This window comes from Cyprinus carpio, chromosome A5, assembly GCF_018340385.1.
Source record: "Cyprinus carpio isolate SPL01 chromosome A5, ASM1834038v1, whole genome shotgun sequence".
Classification (NCBI taxonomy): domain Eukaryota; kingdom Metazoa; phylum Chordata; class Actinopteri; order Cypriniformes; family Cyprinidae; genus Cyprinus; species Cyprinus carpio.
Genome location: NC_056576.1, coordinates 1095395 through 1106980, shown reverse-complemented (window position 1 = coordinate 1106980; position 11586 = coordinate 1095395). Strand labels below are relative to the sequence as shown.

Below are 11586 nucleotides of genomic sequence, written 5' to 3'. Positions count from 1 at the left end.
TCAAGTTTCCCTTGGCAAATTACGGTCAAACACTGGTTTCACCCACAAGTCGCAGAGTTTAATCAATTTTTAAAATATACATAAACAACATTTTCTGATTTTAAATACCCCAAATTCCCTCCCGTTTACTCCTTTTTCCTCCCTCCTTCATCTCTCACTTGGCAATCTTTTCCCTCCATCCTAGCAGAGAGGGCACCTACTACCTCCACAAAAATGAAATCAATCTAGGTGTGCAGCATATAGCTTTTTTTTTTTTTTTTTTTTTTTTTTTTTTTTTTTAAGACATTTGCGAACATAAATACTACGGTTTGTTTTCTGCTCTGATCTTGGACTGTTTAGATGAAGTTGAAACAGCAATGTCCTCCAAACTGCCCTTGCAAAAAGAGAAAATGTCCAAAATAATGAGCTATTCTCCTCTTTACGACCCATGCTTTACGAACACAATGCCGATACCAAATGGATGTACTTTCAGTCCTCTGTTCTGTTGGTTGTCTTTCTTTCTAGAACTTTCTTGCCCCACCAATGGGCAAGTTACAGGTGGTGTCCATTGTTGAAACTCCAGTCTGGGCCTCAGAAGTCTCTTTTTTCCATTTGCTTCGCCTCCATACATTTCTGTTGGTCTCATTCAACACCTCTTTGTATGTTCAATCAGTCCTCTTTAATCAAGGAAGGCTGGATCTACTGATGGTCAACAACATTTTAGAATAGATCAGGTTGGTGGGCATGATTACAACTGGTCCACAGTAGGCAGGTGCAGGCAGAGTGAAGGGCAAAGCTTAACTGTTTAACGGCACTAGAGGAAAACTCAGTTTAGTCACAAGGCATGCATGTTACACACTCAGTTCTAGAGTTTGCCCTTGAAAGGGTGTGATATCTGTGTGCATGTACATACATCTGTCTGCGTATGCATGTATGAGTGCAAGTGTGTATGTGTTCAAGTGTATAGGGGTCTCTTGTCTTGCAATCTTATTTAATTGAGTCCTTCTGCCCCACTGCAGCAGGGCATGACGATCTCACACTCTGGGGGAGTATTTGGGGTTTCTTGGCACCTCGGTGAAAGATTTCAGCTCGTAAGGAATCCCAGTGTCCACCTCGATGGACTTGCGGGAGAATAGCAGCCGGATATCATTGTGCAAGTAGATTTTCCCAGATTTGGAACTCTGGAATCTGACATATGCAAACAAAGAAGAGAGGAAAAACAGGTTTGTTAGGCATCATTGCTTCTATTTTGAATTTACCTATTAAAGGAGATGTACTTTTATGATACTTTTAAAATAGAATAAATTAAGCATAGTTAATTAGTCTTAAGTTAGTTGCAATCTATCCTAAAATCACACACTTGGGGCTATAGAATTAAAAGAATTAAATTTAAAAAACTGTGCAACACCAAGAATGCAGTAAATTGATCAAAAGTGGCACTAAAGACTTTTACAGTGTTACAAAAAAACAATTCAAATTAATGTTGTTCATGTGAACTTTCTATATATCAAAGAATCCTGAAAAATCACAGTTTTCCCCCAAAAATGTTACCAACAGAATGTTAGCATATTTCCTCAAATATGCACCAACTAATCATATTAGAATGATTTCTAAAAGATCCTGTGATACTGAAGACTGGAGTAACGGCTGTTGAAAATTCAGCTTTGCCATCATAGTAATAACTTGCATTTGAAAAAAAACTTATTTTAAACAGTAAAAATATTTGACAATATTACTATTTTTACTGTATTTTTGATCAAATAATTACAGCTTTGGTGAGTGTAAGAGGCTTTTTTAAAAAAATAAAAAAACGTTTTGAACAGTAGTGTACATCCTGACATCCTGTCAAGGTTTACCTGAGGTGTATCAAGTAGCAGAGAATCTTCTTCCTGTCAGACAAGGAGCCCTCCTTCCACTCCGCCTCATTAACAGGCACCAGGAAGATACGATGGCGCAAGAAGGTCATGTGATTAACGGGCATGTCCCCAAAATTATACGTCACCAAAAACATTTTAACCACAGTCTTATTAGGGTTAAATAAGGTCTGCAAAAGTAAACAAACAAAAAAGACAGTTCAAATAAAGGATTAAAAAAAGTTGTAACATTTAAAAAAAAAAAATTTAAGTACAAAAATAGATATAAACTGAAAATATATACAAATAAATGGAAAGAAATAGAAAGAGAGCCCACCACTTGAATGGTCCCTGCTTTGGGCACGCTGTATCCTTTTTTCCCAAGTGGTTCTAGCAAGATCACCCCCTAAACATTGCAAAGAAATATGACGGTTAATATGCGTTTTACAAAGGAGAATTAACATGTCAAGAATGTGTAAAAAAAAATCTTAATCTCAATAGATTTAGAAAAGGAAAAGAAAAAAGTACTGAGAATTCTGTACTTTAATAGGACAGATGAATTCAAAAACACAGAGGCAGTAAGTATATACCAGGAAGGGAGAAGGGGCGCTGTGCTCGGAGGTGTCATAATACGTCACTTGCACAGGTAAGGTGGCATGTTGCGGGCAATAGGAGCCGCTAGCCCCGATCTCTGCTGTGAAGCCCTCTATCCGCCCAGATGGAGTAAAACGACCCTTCAGAATCGACTCCTGAAGACAGATGAACACATCAACCAATCAGAAATGCATCAGAACATTAGCCACTGTTGCAGACTTCAGATATTGTTACAGAGGAAAATTTTTTATTTATTCATGGTTTGGTCTTATGTACCTCAAAGTTGCCAAGAAGAGGTCTGCTAATGGAGGATAAAGAGGAAATTGAACTACAGGAGCGACTGGTGTCTGTTCGGCGTCCACTGCGTAACTGTCGACTATTAAAACAAAAAAGTAACATACACACATTCTTATATATCAATACAATGGAATTTGAAACAAAATTTAAAAAGAGAAAAAAAGACTTACGATTTGAGTCGACTCCCCACTTTGAGTCTTCTCCCTGATCGTGAACAGTCTGTAGCAGTCTGACAAATGAAGTTTGAAAAAAGATGTTACAACTAATACTGCGTTTTTATTCCAATAGTCTTTTGTTTTTGTTATTCAAAGACTTACACCAGTAATTAACTTTGAAATGTTTACTGAGTAAGGTCCATTTTATGATCATGTGTAAAACCAGATTGTTGATAAACGTTTTAAACTAGATTTTAAACTCCTTAACAGAAATGACAATCAGAAAAGTGTTTGAATGACTGGAAAAATGATGAAAAAGAAGGCCCATTATGACATCAGACTTAGAATGCTTAACAATTTAAAGTTGATTTTAAATTTTCAAACTTCAATTAAGATTTTAAGTACTTACAGAAGAAGATGTGGCTGCAACATCACACAAATCACAGTAGTCCATTGTATCATTATTTATCACTTATAAGTTATTAAATATCAGCTAGACTTAACTATAGAATGTATATCAAACTTGTACATTTTCAGCTAGTGCGTACCTTTATTTCAGTCTATTTATCTATTTGTTTCTCTATTCTAAACCTCTATTTGCTCTTTCCTCTTTGTGATAGTCTCTTCGTTGGCCTGTTTCTATGATCATCTTTCTCTGTCCTTCACTTTCTCTTTTATTCTTCCCTTCTTGGCCTCAAGAGCTCAGCTTTCGAGTAATGCTGTGATGTGTGTACAATGACAGTATATGAGCTTTCCTTTGTCTATGTAACCCCTCTCACCTCAAATTCACTCATTCTGGAAATGAATTTGGCCAGAACCTGTATGTGTGTATTAGTTAGGTCAGGTGAGGCAGGTCTAACCTCTTGTACAATGGCTCTGTCAATGGGCTTTGTTCTGGAGTCCCAATGCTTATTGTGCTCCAACGGAAAATTAAGCATGCATATTCTAAAATCTCTCACTCTCTCATTTCCAATATGTCTTTTGTTTCCATCTGACTATCCACCTTTCATCATGACTCTGTCAGTAATGGGAGATGATCTCCGCCCCTTCACACTGGTTGACTTTACTATTAATTAAATTAAAGTGAATTTCTAACGTGTATTATAATAATAAAAATCTGCATAATATGATTTCACTCTCTGAAAACATTGTTTTCCATCTTGTTGAAGAGTTGAGTTGAAGACTTTGAGATTTGCATTACTAGATCCCCTCCCCCAGGGGGAGTCTTCAAGGTTAGATCAAAAATGCATTATGTGGCAGGATCCCAAATGGGAAACCAGAGGCTGTTTTGTTTGGGGTCAATGGAGGAGAGGCCACAGTATGGTGAATGAACTGGTTGTGAATGGAAAAAGGTAGTAAATTTGAGTTCTTTGCAGAATAATCTTCAACATGTCTGCCACATGATATATATCCTTACTGTACCCCAAACTTTTGAACAGAATTGCAAATAGGATTCATTTATGGCACCACAAATTAGTTTTATGCTTGTTGCCAGTGGTACTCACTCCTAATTCGTTCATTGTATGGGTACTTATATAACTGGTTCACGTGGCTGGCTGTTAAAAGTTAAGTTTGTACAGCATCTCTAGCTGCATTGTTAAGTCATGTGTAAGGGCCTTCAGTTTCATTTCTACTTTATTTGCGTTTCACCTTGGTGTGCTCCCTTGCTGAGGGTAGTAGATGGTTCCAGAAGGGTGCACCCTTGGCATCAGTGCTGCGACAGGATGCTAATCCGAGTCCTGGTGCCAGCATTGCCAGTCGACTCCTTTGATGTAGATGGACCCTCATCTTCTGAGCAGGACTCTCCTGTATCACTGGAGGAGAGAAGTCTTTTCTTCACTGGGCAGGAATTGGATGATCCTGATGTCAGGCCATTTGCTTCCACTGGTGTTTTCTCAAGAGAGCTCAGTCCATTAGAGGAGGAAGAAGAGGAGGAGGTCTTCCTCTCTGATGGTGGAGGAGAAGATTCAAAAATTGTCCGCCATTCGACAGCTTCAGCTGGTGTTGAAAAATGGGACAGGTGCCCAACTGCTCTCTGTGGTGCACAACATGCCCTTGACGTCGACAGAGGTATGGCCGTCGTCCCGTGCTCCTTCGCTGGAGCCAGCCAGGACATTTCCTGCTGTGGAGGCCTCGGTTCTGGGAGTAAGAGTAGGAGGACTCCCTTCACAGAGGCCCCAGTTGGAGTGAGTGCCCTGTGGGTCCACCATAGGGGGAGATTTTGGGGACAGCGGGGCGAAGGCATCTGGGATGGGTCTGTCGTGGTTGTGCTGGGCTGGGCGGCGACCAGGAATCAGTAGATGCGAAGGGGAAAGGGGAGGTGACCTAGGGATTTCTGAGTCTCTGTGCTCAAGGAGCGAGTTGGAAAAAAGTGGTTCCACCCCAGACCCACACAGCACCTCCCCATTGGAGTCATCATCATCCTCATCCTCATCCTGTTGGAAAAGACGCTTGTGTGTGACAGGTACCGACGTCCCCTCCAGGCTACGTTTCATACCTACTCGATTAGGCCGAAGAGTCTCTTGATTTTCACTAAAACCACCTCTTTGGGAGAGGATGGATAGCTGGTAGACCTTTTGAAGCCTGATCTCTTCTTCTCCAAAAGGTCTGGGAACGACTCGCCGTACTTCAGATTCAGGGGTCTCGCTCCGAGTGCTAGGGAGAGGTAGATCCCCGTCCTGGGCTGGAAGCTCAACAGCTGGCTCTTTACGAGCCAGTTCCACGTGGATGTGACGCATAGTGACTTTATTTGTGCTGGGTTATTGTTTCAGGGGAAGTTGTGCAGTGTTAAATTATAAAGACACAAGCTCCAGAGAGTTCTAGAATGTCTAAACAAGTGCAACAAGGATGTAAAAGTGAAAGTAAGCTTCCCGTCTCATTGATCATTAGTCTCAGGGGTCAGTTGTGGAGTTAGGACAAGCTGATTTCCAAAGTGCGTACAGCTTCTGAAGTAAAAAAAAAAAAAAAAAAAAAAAAAAACAGGGACACAAGTATAAACAAACTAAAATGAAATGCATAATAAAGGGTTACATCAAATATATCAATTTACAGACAGAAAATTTACAGTGTGAATGACCATTTTCCTAACCTACATGCCTGTTGGTGGGTGCAGCTTGGCTTCAGGTCCTTCAACATCCACCCCTGCAGCTTCTGAGTTGTGTTGACCCTTGAATCTTGACCCTGACCTTAGCCCCTGAGTTCGGCCATCTCCAATACTGCCCCTCTGATGCAACAACAGCATTCCCAGATACACAGGCAGCTAACAGGGGCCTGACAAAAAAAAAAAAAAAAAAGTCAGAGAAACAATCAACCAGATTTTTAAGTGTTTTTGAAAGTAGCCTCGCCAAGGCTGCATTTATTTGATGAAAAATACAGTAAATACAGTACCAAGGGCAGAGCGTCAGTGAGGTGGGAGGAGCCTTGCAGAATGTGCCAATGAAGTATTATCCCTCCTACAGCTCCACCCAGATAAGGCCAGCGGCCAATCACGCCTCCCCTTGGCTCCTGAAAGGAGTGGACTGCTCAGCGGCTGCATCCTGAGCCAGGCATTCCAGAGACGCAACCTATCAAAGAACAATGGTTAATCAAATACCAAAATTGACTTGATCGAATCAGTAACCATGCCACACAGTTCAACCTGCACATGATCCGAATCAATCGTTGTAAACAGATTTAAACATCAAGTTATTAAATTGATCAGTCAAGACATCGTTCTACTGGTCATTAAATCAACCAAGCAAATTACACTAAGAGGGAACAGAGACAAAGAGCAGTCGTCTGACTCACTACACTCATTTTATGCCATCTGATTAGGACACATGCTTGAACAGACTGTGTACTGCATAGCTCTGACTGGCTCTCTGTTTCTAGAGCTCAGGCCTGCTTGGGATCAAGACTGGCAGACAAAACACGGAGACACACAACAGAACCTTTGTACTGTCTTGCATCAGAGAACGAGCAGTCCTGCTCATTAAATGACAAAAACAGAAACACACAAGCACTAACACACTAACTTGTGTACACCCAAGTTATGGCTTTTCGGAAAAACATGAAACAAGTTAACATTATCTACTGCAGCTTTGCTGAACACATGTAAGTAATATAGTCTGAATGCAGACTAGCTTAATAAATCCTTTTGTCCTTACTTTTCAACACAAAAAGAGAAAAAGAAAATGATATTGAAATGGTTAAGGTCTAGTGCTTAAATTTGTGTCATTTATTCACACTCATATTGTAACAAACCTGTATGGCTTTATTTTGTCTGTGGAACACAAGCTATTTTGAAGAATGTTTCAGATTTCTCATTTTTGGGTGAACTGTCCCTTTAAGGCCGAATGTAGGCCATTATTTACTGTTGTCTTGTGATAATTTATCTGGATGGTCAAGCTATTTTCAGCTATCTTGAGCAACCATACATTAGATCTATGGGGAGAACAGATTGGACAAATACTGTGCAGAGACCTGAGGAATGAAATGGTGCTTGATTACACAGTTTTCATATCACATATATATCATTCAAAACTATCATTATATATATATATATTATATATATATATAAATATATTGGAGTATATATGATATTATATATATATATATATATATATATATATGTGAAGTATTATTACAATTTAAAAAAAGCAGTTATGCTGCTTAATATTTTTGTGGAAACCCATGATACATTTTTACCAGGTTTCTTGATTAATTGAAAGTTCAAAAGAGCAGCATTTATTTGAAAACTAGAAATCTTTTTCAAAACGATAAATGTTGTTATTGTCACTTTTGATCCATTTAATTAACACCTACTAATAAAAGTACTAATTTCTTTAAAAAAATCTTACTGACCGCAATGTTTTGAACAGTACTGAATGTGTCACATCTTGTGATGCAGTGAGCACAATCTAATGAAGGTCAAGTATGCCAGTCTGATGACTATAAATGCACAAAATATGAAAAGACAGAATGCTGAGGAGCAGGCCTTTCTAAGAAATGCATTTGCATTACACTGCTTGAATGAAGTATTCAGTGGCCTCTCAAAGGAGGAGCTTATACTCTAAGAAAAGTCTGTAAAATAGGGCACAATGTTCTGTGTTAATATAAAGGACTTTTCTGTATTGATTTTCACAGGTGTTTTACCCATATTCTGAATTATCCATTGCAATCGTGTTTTAAGATTAAAGGAAATATCTGTAAAATTAACAGTCTTGTCCTTGCAGAAAATTACTAGAACTCATTCTGTTTTTTTTTTTCTACAGACTTTTTTCTTCCAGTTTCTTCCGTCTTTGAGTTCACTGACAAAATATGGTCCCATGCAGCCAATTAAATCAAACCACAAAGAGATGGAAAGAGATACACAGATAGAAATGGACACTGAATGAATTTTTGTGACATCATAAATATAACTCCACCATAAAGACTTAAATGTACACAGAACACTTGAGGTTGCCAGTATTTTAGGCATTGCTATGACAAAAGCTAACCTCACACTGACATAAGATCTGGAAATAACAGTCAAAGACTCCAGACCTCTGTTTTTTTAATAGTTTGACCAAGGGGGTCTGTTACACATGATGTAAGACCCTCAGAGCTTTTCTGTGAATCTTTCAGACTCAGCATGAATAGAACCCTGAACCCCAGGTCAAATACAGCTGTCAAGACGCGCGCACACACACACACACACACACACACACACACACACACACACACACACACGGTAACCAACTAAGACACTGGTGTTACACACCAACATGTTTGCCCAGAGAGTAGAATGAGAGATGTAATGTGTGTTTAATCTAAGCACATGAAGTCAGTGATATGACTATACAATTTCATAAACGTAATGCACTTTTCAGCTGTGTTTGTTTGGTTTGTTCTTTCTTTTTTTTTTTTTTTTTTTTTCGAAAATCTATTCGTATGGTTGCTTCACACAATCTACAAATCTACATATTTTATTACCATTGACTTGGAATGAATTGTTGTCTAGGTTAAATTAACAAATCAAGAGAGAGTTCGGTTTAAAAAGCAAGAATGTTCATCCCTACCCCCAAAGAATTCAATAAGGAGTGGAAGAAAATAGATGGGGAAACCAAACATCTAAGACTAGCATGGGCAGCTGTCAGCTGTATAGTGTTTTTTTACTGGTTACTAGATGTTAAAAATTACACTGGAGTTTCAGTTAAGCATTGCTTCCATTGAGCCCAAACCCTCCAAGCTTTATTAACAAGTCATTCTCCCTATGAACCTGATTTAGCTTTTATACATATAACTTTTGTTTGTTTGCTTTTTACTATGGGCATATTTTTTGATTTTCTGGATACCAGAAACTCATTTGGAGATTCTTCCCGGCAAGAGAATATAAGCCACTTCCTTCTTTGGCTTTAATGGAAACATGAAAGTATTCTCATATACCCAACAGGTGTTTTTACTCAAACAATACAGACAATGTATTCATTTTCACCATGCATGTGAGAGAGTGAGTCAGCGAGAAAGAACATCGCATGGGCGTGAGTGTGGACCTCTACCCCTGAAGCCTACAGTGATGATGTGGGTAGCCCTTGAGGTTTGTGCAAAACACCTGGCTTTTACTTCTGAGGAAGTCACAAAACGTCAACGGCATTACAAACTACAACAAAGACTACTAAACACTCACGAGCTCACCTCTGACTAAGCTTATCTCTCCGCAACTAGAATGCTGGATTTTTGTAAAAAAGGGGTGTGATATTATCTCTATATGCGGCAAGGGTCGTGATGTCATTGATTCATTGTGCATTGACAGATAAGACATGTGGCAGAGAGAGAAAAAACAGCTGTTTCACTTTTTTCTAAGTTGTCTTTGAAGCTACTTCCTTTTCCACATCAAACCACCCATGTATAAAATGGGTGGTTAGCAAATGACATATACATGAAAATAAAGATATGAGGTTAAAATCCACATGAATTTATAAGCATAATTTTTGTAGGTGCTTAAACTAGTCATAATTTCTTTAATGATATTCACCATTTGCACCAAAGATCCTTGTAGTCTATCAATTGACACAAAAACTTAATATAAGAGTTAAAAAAAATACAAGTGTAGAATTTTAGAAATATAACACTATCCATAAACAAACTTGATTCAAATATCAATTTTAGGTTCAAATATGCATGAATGTATAAAGGGAAGCATACAATTGAGATTTAACTTTTTTTTAAATAACCATTTAATAAATAGTTTTAGCTAGATTCATTTAAAATGTTATTTTTTCACACCAGATGACTATATAAAAACTACACATTTTCAAAAAGTAACCTCAATTATTACAAGGGCATTAAAAACTAAATATAAAAGCTATAAATAAAACTACAAATATTCAAAAAGTAACCTCAACTATACAAACTAAATATTAAAACAAACAAAAAAATATATCTAATATATTAATACACATATTAGAAAAAATTATTGTTTAAAATAGTTTAGATTTTAGACACAGCAAAACACTGATGTTACTGAAAGAAAAATGTCAAGGCTGGTAAAAAAAAAAAAAAAAAAAAAAAGTGTCTTAAACTTAAATCAAAAAATTTAGGTTAACACCTTCACTCTATATTAAAAGAAAGCATATAATCTGGACGTTTTAGCATTTTTTTCCCCCCACCATTTTTTAAAACGATTGTGGCTAGTTTACCAGTTCATTTAAATAGCCTGGTGTGTGTCAAATGAACTTTTAAAAGTATTAAAAGTTTAAGTATGCCATGTCACACTGCTGTCATTGCTAGACATTTCATGTCAACCATCCATAAACACACTACAAAATTCATGTTAGCCTCTGGACTCACCTCTCTAAGAACTCCTGCTCTTTCCTCCTCGTCTGTTTCTCCGTCCTCTCTGTTAGAGCTCTGAAGTCGTGCTTGTTGTTGCTTCAAGACTGTGATGAGTTGAAGGGTTACTTGCATAGAATTAGAGAGTGCAGGCCTTTCTTTCTGTTTCTTCCCTGAGAGGAGTGAGAAAGAGAGAGAAACATACAAAACCTAAGCCCAATCAAGGTTTCTTGTTCAAGCAGTCTGTAAAAACACATCTCGTTGTTTATGGTCTCTCTGCACTGCTATTCTGGTATGCCCAACTGTGAATCTCTCTTTCCACCCTCCTGAAACCCCCCCCACCCCCCCCCCCACCCCCCCCCCCCCCCCCCCCCCCCCCCTCTTCAATAACTCACACACAAAACCTCTCTCAGGCTCCCTCTGACACATGCATATAAACTCTGTAACCCACCCTACTTTTCCCTTCTAACTCCCCCCCACCACCTCAACAATCTCACACACATTTTTCCCCCCTCAAATACCTTGAACACAATGAAAGCAGCTTTGGTATACCGCCTTTAGTCCCCCTCCCTTCTTGTCCTCTTTCTTGCTAAATTTCTCACCACTTGTCTCTCTCTCTTCTCTGCGTTGCCTTTCAAGCTTACTTCCTCTCAGCTGGTTACTGAAGGCGTGCTCGCTTGCTCAGTCAGCACACAACTCATAAGAGTGGGGCCGGCTGTGCTGTCATCTGATTGGCCAGGGGGAGGGGGATCAGATGCCATAGCGACTGTCCTGATAGGTGTGAAGTTAAAGGGAAACCTCAAATGTCCCGCCCACCTGTTCTGCAAAGGGAATGTATTCCCTCATAGAGCTTCAGGGAGCTATTGTGTGTATGTGTGTGTGTTTGATTAATAGAGGCATTCCAGAGCAACCCAAAC

At 38.8% G+C, this 11586-nt stretch overlaps 1 pseudogene; it reads right to left on the bottom strand.

The window, feature by feature from the left end:
- Positions 1 to 756: 756 nt before the first annotated feature.
- On the bottom strand, positions 757 to 11294 carry LOC109083085 (annotated as a pseudogene).
- Between the last annotated feature and the right edge of the window lie 292 nt (positions 11295 to 11586).